We start from the raw sequence: 12,753 nt of genomic DNA on the forward strand, positions 1-12,753 counted from the left end.
AGCTATATAAAACTTTTAAGAAGATTCTGACTCCCTTTCTTGAAAAAATATTTACTTTTATCAAACACGGGGGTAAGGTTCCCACAACTTTCACGGAGTCTGTTTTGATCGGTTTTGTCAAAAAGGGGAAGAATGAAAAAGATGTGAATTCGTATAGACCAATCAGCCTTTTGAATGCAGACTTTAAAATATTAATGAAAATCTGGGCCCAGCGCTCTACACCCATAGCCCAAGTTTTAATTCATCCAGATCAGACTGGGTTTATCTATGTCAACAAATACCCGTTTTTTAATTCAGACTTTAGACTTTGCCTCTGTAAATAAACTACCCATTTTTATCACAATGGTCGATGCCGAAAAAGCTTTCCATCTAGTGAATTGGGAAGCTCTTTTTATCGGTTTATCCAAGTTTGGGTTTCCTAGCCAAACTATTAAAATGTTAAAAAATATATATCAAGGAGCTCATGCCAAACTAATTATAAATGGTGAATCAGTTGGGGAAGTAGAAATAAAACGAGGGACAAGGCAGGGCTGCCCCCTTTCACCTATTTTGTTTACATTTTTTATAGAGCCATTGGCATGTAGAATAAGGAATAATCTTTTAATTAGAGCTCCCATTGATGGGATGCCAAAAATGAAATTATTTGCAGACGACATAATCTTGTACTTATATCCGGATTAAATGGAGCGAGGTATTGGCGGAGTTTAGAAGATTTGAACAAATTGGGGGATACAAAATAAATCAAAATAAAACAGAAATGTTAATATTAAATAATGACTATAATTTTCTATCCCCGAATTTAAAACCCCAGGCGATGAAAACAGACCCAATAAGGTATCTGGGCATTTATGTCTCTAGCCAAGTTGATCTACTTTTTGAATTACTTGACAATGAAATGTAAGATTAAAAGTTTATTGGACAAGTGGTCTATACTACCTTTGACTTTGATAGGCCAGATCGGGCTTTTAAAGATGTCTATTCTACCCTTATTAAATTTCTTATTTATCAATATTCCTCTTAAGATAAATGTGAAATTTTTTAAAGAAATCGATTCAATGTTTAGAGAATTTATTTGGAACAACAAGATCTCCAGAGTTAAACTTTCCACACTACAATTAGAAATAGACAAGGGGGGATTGGCGCTACCTAATATCCAAATCTATTACGAGGCTGCCCTTCTGGACATAACTGCCCGTCTTCTTGACTGTAAAGATTTGACTGAAATTTATTACTATGAAAAAATGCTTTGTGAGTCTGGAACACAATTATCAGCCTTTCTTAAAACAACCAAACTACCTAAGAAATCCCGCTATAAGACAATACGAGACTTCTCCAGGCGCCTTTTATGCTTCATTAAACAAACTAACTCTTCCGGCTACATTTTTTTAAATCTCGAAGAAATTAGAACTCTGGGGTTGCAGATGCATTCTCGCCTGTTAACAAAATGGTAGGACAATGGGTTTTTTGAGTTAGGTAGCTTTTTTATAGTTCAAACCTTTATGTCCTGGGAACAGGTTATAGCCAGAGATGTGGGAATATGGAGAAACCTGGATTCTTGGAATATTTACAGATCTCGCACCTGATTAAAAAATATGATATCTGCCCAGACCATGTAGTAGGAGGACTTGTGAACGCACTCTATAAGATGCGATTGAAAGGCGTAGGTAATTGGTACTCTCTACTTTTAAAACAGAGGTCAGCTCCTTTAGTTGACATTTTTTTGGGAAAAATCATTCAAGAAACTAATTGCAAATTTTCCCAGCTAGAGTGGCAGCAGATTGCATTAATTGGTAATATAGCATTGAGAGCGGCCAATTTCAAAAGGATGGCCTTTCTTTCAAGGTGGATGGCATACTATACTCCGGCAGCATTAAATAAGCGTCATGCGTTGCTAATAATTGCTTTCGGTGCCAGGCCTTGGGAGAGGGAGACTGGCTACATATCTGTTTTACATGCCCAAAACTTCAGATTTTTGGAATAATTTTTTTTCAACTATAAGCAATGCAATGGATAAAAATATCAATCCTGAAACAGAGGTAGCGCTGTTTGGGATCACTAGAGTAGGAGCTGATCTAAATAAAGCAGAAGCAACGTTCGTGGCTATTGGCGCTGCAATAGCACGGTCATTGATTTTACAAAAGTGGCGAACAGAACAGATTCCTACCTACTCGGAATGGTTAATTAAAATGTGGAGGACTAGGAGATTTGAAGAAGCATATGCCAAGCGGATTGGGGCAGTAAAAATTTTTTTTCGGGTTTGGAAATTCTTAGATAAATATCAGGCCATATAAAAAAAAAAAAAAAAAAAAAGAAAAAAAAATAATTTTGTATGGTAGTGGCACAGCACTTTAGCTCTAAATACCTTAGCATGTTGCACTTTAGGATAATTTGCATTTTTGCACAATTTATTATAGATTTGATGAAACAGATCAAAACATGCCGGCCATCAGATAAAGGCGCCGATCACGATCCTGTAAAAACCGGGTACGAACCGTCGGACGGAGCATTTTCTCCGTCCGACATGTACCCGGTCGTCAAAATCTACCAACATGGAATTACGATTCGCACGGAAACACCATTTCCGTACGAATCGTACAAAACCCCTACCGACGAAAATAAACCTACAAATGCGATCCGGGAAAGCGCCGACCTGACGTCGGGACGCTCGCAGCCTGCCATTCACGAACCAGGAATTACGATTCGCACCGACGTCATCCCGAACGGTGAATATTATCCGGCAGCCAAAAACTGCCGGGAAATCAGGACGACGCGAACAAGGAGTACCAGTACGCGACGCACAGACAGGACGACGCGAACAAGGAGTACCCGTATGCGACGGACAGACAGGACGACGCGAACAAGGAGTACCCGTACGCGACGGACAGACATGGACCCAAACCTACGTGTCATCCCGGCCCTCATAGCAGTCGACCTCCTCTACAGGTTCCGACGCAGACGCCGTAGAAGGTCAGAACAACTAAGGGAGGGGGGAAAGTGGGGGGGGGTGGCAGGACCAGGGCAGGCCACAAACCCCCCACCAAAGTCACACAGCACACATGCCCTGGACATACCTGACTCCCAGGCCCTGGTCACTACGAGGGGGTGGGGGCGTGTCCAGCTAAGCCAGCGACCGCCACAACGGAAGTCCTTCACGACGCGAACCGGCAACACAACCAGACAGGTACGTCCCGTACCCACGCCTTAAGAGCGTGGGTACGAGTCGTACCACGCCCACACCCACGTCACCCCAACAATGGCGGGACGGCTCGTACCCACGTGGCAAAGGCCTGGGTACGGGCCGCACAAGCATCACATAGCGTGGGGACGGATATGTATGGACCGTACCCCCACCCCGTATGCATGGAGTGTACCCCCACCCCAACAGTGTAAGTACGATCCGTACCCTCACCTCGAATGCATGGAGCGTACCCCCACACCAACAGTGTAAGTACAACCCGTACCCTCACCTCGAATGCATGGAGTGTACCCCCACCCCAACAGTGTAAGTACGACCCGTACCCTCACCTCGAATGCATGGAGCGTACCCCCACCCCAACAGTGTAAGTACGACCCGTACCCTCACCTCGAATGCATGGAGCGTACCCCCACCCCAACAGTGTAAGTACGACCCGTACCCTCACCTCGAATGCATGGAACGTACCCCCACCCCAACAGTGTAAGTACGACCCGTACCCTCACCTCGAATGCATGGAGCGTACCCCCACCCCAACAGTGTAAGTACGACCCGTACCCTCACCTTGAATGCATGGAGCGTACCCCCACCCCAACAGTGTAAGTACGACCCGTACCCTCACCTCGAATGCATGGAGCGTACTCCCACCCCAACAGTGTAAGTACGACCCGTACCCTCACCTCGAATGCATGGAGCATACCCCCACCCCAACAGTGTAAGTACGACCCGTACCCTCACCTCGAATGCATGGAGCGTACCCCCACCCCAACAGTGTAAGTACGACCCGTACCCCCACCTGCGTACGTATGGAGCGTACCCCCACCCCAACAGTGTAAGTACGACACGTACCCCCACCTCGAATGCATGGAGCGTACCCACATCCGTGTATGTCATGAGCGTACATATTAAGAAATAGGAGGGGTGTGTGCAGAGTCCTCCCAGCAGTGCCCTGAGACAGGAGGGGTGTGTGCAGAGTCCTCCCAGCAGTTCCCTGAGACAGGATGGGTGGGTGCAGAGTCCTCCCAGCAGTGCCCTGAGACAGTAGGGGTGGGGGCCTATCACTCCCAGCAGTGCCCTGAGACAGGAGGGGTGTTTGCAGAGTCCTCCCAGCAGTGCCCTGAGACAGGAGGGGTGGGTGCCTAACACTCCCAGCAGTGCCCAGAGACAGGAGGGGTGGGTGCCTAACACTCCCAGCAGTGCCCAGAGACAGGAGGGGTGGGGGCCTATCACTCCCAGCAGTGCCCTGAGACAGGAGGGGTGTGTGCAGAGTCCTCCCAGCAGTGCCCTGAGACAGGAGGGGTGGGTGCCTAACACTCCCAGCAGTGCCCAGAGACAGGAGGGGTGGGTGCCTAACACTCCTAGCAGTGCCCAGAGACAGTAGGGGTGGGGGCCTATCACTCCCAGCAGTGCCCTGAGACAGGAGGGGTGTGTGCAGAGTCCTCCCAGCAGTGCCCTGAGACAGGAGGGGTGGGTGCCTAACACTCCCAGCAGTGCCCAGAGACAGGAGGGGTGGGTGCAGAGTCCTCCCAGCAGTGCCCTGAGACAGGAGGGGTGGGGGCCTATCACTCCCAGCAGTGCCCTGAGACAGGAGGGGTGGGTGCAGAGTCCTCCCAGCAGTCCCCTGAGACAGGAGGGGTGGGTGCAGAGTCCTCCCAGCAGTGCCCAGACACAGGAGGGGTGGGTGCCTATCACTCCCAGCAGTGCCCTGAGACAGGAGGGGTGGGTGCAGAGTCCTCCCCGCAGTGCCCAGAGACAGGAGGGGTGTGTGCCTATCACTCCCAGCAGTGCCCAGAGACAGGAGGGGTGTGTGCCTATCACTCCCAGCAGTGCCCAGAGACATGAGGGGTGGGTGCCTAACACTCCCAGCAGTGCCCAGAGACAGGAGGGGTGGGTGCAGAGTCCTCCCAGCAGTGCCCTGAGACAGGAGGGGTGGGGGCCTATCACTCCCAGCAGTGCCCTGAGACAGGAGGGGTGGGTGCAGAGTCCTCCCAGCAGTCCCCTGAGACAGGAGGGGTGGGTGCAGAGTCCTCCCGGCAGTGCCCTGAGACAGGAGGGGTGTGTGCAGAGTCCTCCCAGCAGTGCCCTGAGACAGGAGGGATGGGTGCCTAACACTTCCAGCAGTGCCCAGAGACAGGAGGGGTGGGTGCAGAGTCCTCCCAGCAGTGCCCAGACACAGGAGGGGTGGGTGCCTATCACTCCCAGCAGTGCCCTGAGACAGGAGGGGTGGGTGCAGAGTCCTCCCAGCAGTGCCCAGAGACAGGAGGGGTGTGTGCCTATCACTCCCAGCAGTGCCCAGAGACAGGAGGGGTGTGTGCCTATCACTCCCAGCAGTGCCCAGAGACAGGAGGGGTGGGTGCCTAACACTCCCAGCAGTGCCCAGAGACAGGAGGGGTGGGTGCAGAGTCCTCCCAGCAGTGCCCAGAGACAGGAGGGGTGGGGGCTATCACTCCCAGAAGTGCCCTGAGACAGGAGGGGTGGGTGCAGAGTCCTCCCAGCAGTGCCCTGAGACAGGAGGGGTGGGTGCAGAGTCCTCCCAGCAGTGCCCTGAGACAGGAGGGGTGGGGGCCTAACACTCCCAGCAGTGCCCATGGAACGCAAAGGGTGGAGTAGCCACAGATACCATGCCCACAAATGTCAGTCAGGTGCACAAAGACCCTGCAGTACATGTACCACATGTGTGCGAGGCTGGGAGTATACGCATGCATAGGGCCAAAAAGATAACATGTACACATGAAGTCATGTCAATAGTCCACATACACAAGTACAATGACTACCAAGGATGCCACGAATGATGCAGGTGGAGAATGGCTCAGCATGCATGTGCAAAGTTGAAGGAGTCCGTCACACACCCAGCTAATGTACACACAGCTCGGCGCTAAATATTGGGAACACCCTGCAGGGAAGAAGTCAGGGTACACAGAGGAAGGAAAACACCTTGGGACAATTGCAACATGCAGCAACTGCTTACATGAATTGAGAAAGCTAGCTAACACCGTGTGATGGCACACAGATCCCATGGTCCCCCCTATGAGCAGCACACTACTACATTTCCCACACACCCAACACATGAACACCACCCACAACCATGTAGCAGCCCCACCGACAGCAATGCCAGCAAAGCAGGAGTGTTCCAAGGGCAAAAAATAAATAGCTTTATTCAGCATGATCCAAAAACTGGTATGTAGAAAGTTCAATATTTACAAAGCCCATAGGGCAGTCCAGGAGTCACAGCTGGATGGGGGACACAGTGGGATGCGTGTCCCCTAGCTTGCCTGCACAGTTACAAGCCGTTGTCTTCCACAGGGGTGAGGGCATCAAGTGGGGGGGAATGAACAGGCACCGCAGGGACAGGAGTGCGAAGGGTAGGCGACGTGGGTGCAGGGATGGAGGACTCCACAACACGGGGTGGGGCAGGGCCAAAGGTGGATTCTAGGAGCGCGCTGCACACCTCGGCAAGGTCCTCCAGGGACTCCCCTGCACCCGAAGGAACCACAGGCCCCAAGGAGGGGGGGGTCAGAGGGATGGGTCGCAGCGCCACTGGGGGAGGGTGTGGACAGGGGGGGGGACTCAAGCACCCTGACTGGGGACTTCCTTGACCGCTTGTGGGGTGGTGTCACTGTGGGGCTCAGGGACAGAGCGGCCATGAAGGAGTCTTTGGGGGAGATGTGGCCAGGAGAGCTGAGGGGAGGGGATTTGGAGGGAGTGGATTGGGTGGAATGCGGACTCCCACTCTGGCTGCGTGTCACATGTTTGCCCCCCGACCCAGTGGGTGTGCCTACTTCACCCTGTGTGTGCGTGTCAGGAGGTGTGCGGCGGACCTTCCCTGCTGGTGTGGTGCCTGTGTCTGTTGTGGTGGGTGCATGCTTACGTCTGTGTGTATGTGGGACAGGCATGGGAGTGGGAAGTGTGGAAGGAGCAGGGGTAGGGGGTGGGACGTAGCGCTGCAGGAGACCCACTGCTGCAGTCAGTGTGGAGTCTATGGACCTCAGCAAGTTGCGTTGGTCAGCCTGCGATGAATGAATGCCCTCCAAGTATGCCTCCATGTTGTTGAGGACCTGGCTGTGGGCATGGAGGACATTAAGGATCGCAGTCTGACAATCTGCAACTGCCGCTGGATGTCCACAGACTCAGCATTAGCGGCAGCAGTGGAGACAGGGGCAGGGGGTGCGGTGCCTGGCAGGAAGGAGACATGTGGTGACCGGGCACGTAGGGAAGGGACACGAGCAAGTGGGAGGCGGCTGATGCCAATGGAGGGGGCGGTGCGAGATGTAGGGCTGCTGTCAGATGGTGGTGCAGCCACCGCCCACTCGGAGAGATCATCATCGGACCCGTCAGCTTCATACTCTGTTGTGCCAGTCGACAGGTCCCCGGGTTCACTCTCCTCCGCCTCTGTCCCACTCGAAGTGCCAGGCCGCTGGCACTGGTGCTCGGTCCCTCCGCGCCGTCTGTGTCCATGTCTCCCTCCATGTCCCCCGACGATGCTGTGGGCAGGGTGAAGAGACAGAAATTAATCATACACCTGTATACATATGTCACATGAGTCAAATCTACTTAGGTCACAGTGCATAGCCTGAAACAAAGGAAGAGTTACAACTACAAAACAAGGTACATATGTAGGCCCTGCAAGACACAGTTGTGTGACCCACCATGCCATGGAAAAACTATGGAGAGCATGACACAATAGCAAATGAGATGACATGGAATTTTGACTGAGGAGCAAGGCCCTGGGGACAATCCAGCACTGCATCTGCACCACACAGCGTGGCAGGCAATAGGGATGAGCAGGGACCACATCCCGGAACTAGAGGCACATGCAGCATAGGTAATACTGATAACATGCCCACCCTGACTGGCACAATGCACCTTGAGTGTATGTCCAGACAAACATCACACACTGGCCAGTCCTAGCAAGGAGATGACAGGTCTTGACATGTAGGCCATGCCCGCACCACCCAACCCCTACATGAGACTAATCTGTGGAGACACAGGAAGCACTTACATCTCTTAGTCAGGGTGAAATACACATGGGATGCAAAACTTCAATATTGCACACAAACTACCCAAGGTGCGGCTGTCCAAATTATCATGTACAAATGGGCATCATCAGATGATAGCAACAAGACACAAAGGCAATGGCCACCGTGAGTATGTAATTGGAAAATCAGGTCAGGCTGGACAGTGGACACTTGTAATACATCTCACGTCAATATACATGGTGCCAGGGGACAATGGCACAGAGCACAACCTATGCTGTAGACACAGAGATTGTCGACATTCTCGGATTACACACATGATACCTAGGAAAAGATGCCCCTGGGGACAGTAGTGGCCACACAACTCCATGCTCCTGAATGGAAATGACTGCAACACACGCTAACATCCCTGCACTATGCGTAACGCACACTCATGCACATCATGTCACAGGCCACCACATGGGACATGCCTGCTGGAAGGCCTCGCAGTCGAGAGATTAACTCCCATGTCTGGAATCAGCATTAGTGCCAACTTTCATGGAACCCACAAGTCCAGAACTGGACAGGGCACAGGCAAGGTCACTAAACCTGTTACACACCACCCCCACACATGATGCTGCAGGCATTGTACACTTGGAGAAGGTGTCAGGCTACATAACTTTGCGATGGAGTGACTACACAGAGACCAGTGAACACATTGCAAGGTGGGGAAGGGAGGCAGGAGAGGCCTGCAACACTGTGGGTAACAGGATCTGCACAGCACCATAAACCCTGGAAGTGTATCCATGGAACAGTGCACTTACAAATGCTGGTGAAACACAACAAACACACACATGTACCTACCCCCTTCCGGCTGCTGCATCTCCTGTAGGCGCCTGTCCAAGTCAGTAAAGACCACCGCCAGCACACGTTTCTGGATGTGGGAGAGACGGCGGCGCCCGCGGTTCTTATGGCTCTCAGGTGAGTCCCCCAGCAGGACCCGTGCGATCCTCCGTGTCCAGCACCGGATATCCTGCCAGCGTTTCCTCACCTGGGGCAGGCGCCGCTTCCGACCATCCGCACTCCTCACGGCGCTGACGGCGTCCAGCCATATCTTCTCCTTGGCAGAGGCGTCTACCTGTGAGGATGGACAAGTGACACTACCTCAATACACCTGGCACATGTCACAGGGACACAGATTATAACACATTTGCTGTTTACAACAAGGCATAGTATGCATCCAACGCATTGCACCTTTGTCATAGGGACATGATCCTCTGGGGGAAGGCCAAAAGCAGTACGTGCCATTGAAAGGACACAGGTGGAATGAGGGCAACTACACAAGCAATGATCCAGGCTCACACTGTGCATCACACCCACCCCTCCTGTCTCTGGGCACTGCTGGGAGTGTTAGGCACCCACCACTCCTGTCTCAGGGCACTGCTGGGAGTGATAGGCCCCCACCCCTCCTGTCTCAGGGCACTGCTGGGAGAGTTAGGCCCCACCCCTCCTGTCTCAGGGCACTGCTGGGAGGACTCTGCACCCACCCCTCCTGTCTCAGGGGACTGCTGGGAGGACTCTGCACCCACCCCTCCTGTCTCAGGGCACTGCTGGGAGTGATAGGCCCCCACCCCTCCTGTCTCAGGGCACTGCTGGGAGGACTCTGCACCCACCCCTCCTGTCTCAGGGCACTGCTGGGAGTGATAGGCCCCCACCCCTCCTGTCTCAGGGCACTGCTGGGAGTGTTAGGCCCCCACCCCTCCTGTCTCTGGGCACTGCTGGGAGTGATAGGCCCCCACCCCTCCTGTCTCTGGGCACTGCTGGGAGTGTTAGGCCCCCACCCCTCCTGTCTCTGGGCACTGCTGGGAGGACTCTGCACCCACCCCTCCTGTCTCAGGGCACTGCTGGGAGTGTTAGGCCCCCACCCCTCCTGTCTCAGGGCACTGCTGGGAGGACTCTGCACCCACCCCTCCTGTCTCAGGGCACTGCTGGGAGTGATAGGCCCCCACCCCTCCTGTCTCAGGGCACTGCTGGGAGTGATAGGCCCCCACCCCTCCTGTCTCAGGGCACTGCTGGGAGACATCAGGCATTCCCCCCCCTGGGACCCCCCCTACAGTACATAGCATGTGTGTCACACCTGGACACAATGGCAGAAGTCAGAGTCACTAAAAAGGGACACAGTCTGTGCCAGTGGACACTGCACTCACCTGATAACCTGGTCGCCCATACAGCATGGGGTACCGTGGGAGGATCACATCCACCAAAGCCATGTTCTCCTCCAGGGTGAATGGCTGTGACCTCTCCACAGCCCTTGACATGGTTCCAGGGAATCAGTAGCAGCAGCTGGGTCGTGGAATACAAAGATGTGCAGGCAAGTGCTCCCTCATGGGACCTGCCCGCCTTATATCTGCCTTGCTGGCCCATCTCATGCACAGGAGTACAGAGTGATTGGTCACTCACATTTGCATTCTATGTTTCCTCCAATCCCTTCAAACCTAGCAGTCTGTGGGTTCTCAATCAGTTTTTTTCTCCTGCATGATGTCAGCCCCACAAACACATTGCAACAAAGTAGATTCATTCCAACTGACTTCTGCCATGCAGCTTCCTGAACAAATTCAAAATTTGAACTTGGTCTCCATGACAACCAGCATGCATGTAGGCCTTAATACTTGTCCCTCATGTGTCCCCTATGTAATTTGGAGCTTCACACACAGGTACGGCGCGTTCCGGGGCCCTAGGGCACCCCAAATGCATAGCAACGGCCCGTACACGCGTGCCTACGTTCACTATCACTCTGGGTGTCCTCGCGTATGCGTACTCGTAGTGGTACGGGCCGTACACGCGCCTGTACGCTCCCTATCACTACGTGTACGCATACGCGAGGACACCCAGAGTGATAGGGAGCGTACAGGTGTGTGTACGGTCCGTACCACTACGAGTACGCATACGCGAGGACACCCAGAGTGATATGGAGCATACAGGCGTGTGTACGGTCCGTACCACTACGAGTACGCATACGCGAGGACACCCAGAGTGATATGGAGCGTACAGGCGTGTGTACGGTCCGTACCACTACGAGTACGCATACGCGAGGACACCCAGAGTGATAGGGAGCGTACAGGCGTGTGTACGGTCCGTACCACTACGAGTACGCATACGCAAGAAGACCCATAGTGGTAGGGCCGTACACGCGCCTGTACGCTCCATATCACTATGGGTGTTCTCGCGTATGCGTACACGTAGTGGTACGGACTGTAAACATGGCTGTACGCTCACCATCACGATGGGTACACATACGGCAGCACTCCCATAGTGATATTGGCACGTACACAGGCCCTCTTAGCAGCAGTACGGCGGTTTTCACACATCACAGTGGTGACAGGCAGCACACAGGAAGGAATAGGGCGGACATACTTGTCCATGAATGGACATCAAGGCATTGTCTGTGCATTACTACATGTGTGGGGCACAGGTGTGACAGGCTGTGATGTGGAACATTACTCCTGAGTCGAGAAGGCACCAGATGTATGATGAGATGTGTACAGATGTAATGTGTGACGGTGCAATGTGTGCCAGGCATGCCCTTGACTCCTTTGACATGTGTGCATGCCGTACTGCACACTTGGGATGAGCTTCACTGGCATGGCACGGACACCAACACACGGAAGTATCCCCTGATGCCCGGTACAGGGGTTACCAGACATGACTTGTCACTACCCACGGTGCACGATGTGACTATGTCATGTATGTGTGGGGGGTTCCCATTTGGTTGATGTTGGAGCACCCTCAAAAGCTGCAGCTGTTGCAGCAACCAACATGTGTCTGTGTGTAGATTGACATCGCACACTGTTCCGCACACCATGCCACATGCGGTATCGGATGTGAGGTGCGTATGTATGCATGGGACACGGAGTAGCGTGACAAGGACATGTCTGCATCCTCTCAATGAAGGTGTGGTGAGTCATGACATGTGCACCTTCATGGCAAGGTGTGTGGGCTGTCCTAGTGTAATGTCATGTGACCTGTGGCTCTAGTGTTCCGCTACCAGTCTCTGCAATCGGCATCCTACTTCTGCTGATGTGTGGGTGTATGTCACTCCTGTGTTGCGTCTGGCTGTTCACTTGCACTGGGACACAGCTAATCCCATGGCATGGCATGTGGAGGTTCTCAATCTCCGTGTGTAGCTGGGTCTTGGTAGGAGTGTCACCTGGCAGCCATACGTGTCCAGGGCATGTGGCACATACCGGACTCCGTATGTAGCATATGTGTATAGACAGATTAACATGTGCTCAGTACAAATTATTTGTTGTTGTGGGGCACTCACTCTTCCGTGTCACTTCCAAATTCCTGCAGAGCGCCGCCTCTTCCCCGAGCAATTCCGGACTTGGCTGCCATGCGGGAGAATGATCGGATCCGGTGCTACCGCTTCCCCCAACGGTTGATTCTGGAGTTGACGGCGAGACTGGCACCACACCTGCAACCGCTGCACAGGTATCCTATGGCACTGACACCCAAGCTGAAGGTAATGGCAGCCCTACATTTTCTAGCCACGGGTACCTTTCAAAATACCATAGCTCATGTTGGTGGCATGTCCCAGAGCATGTTCTG

Source organism: Triturus cristatus, chromosome 12 (genome assembly GCF_964204655.1).
Source record: "Triturus cristatus chromosome 12, aTriCri1.1, whole genome shotgun sequence".
NCBI classification, from domain to species: Eukaryota; Metazoa; Chordata; class Amphibia; order Caudata; family Salamandridae; genus Triturus; species Triturus cristatus.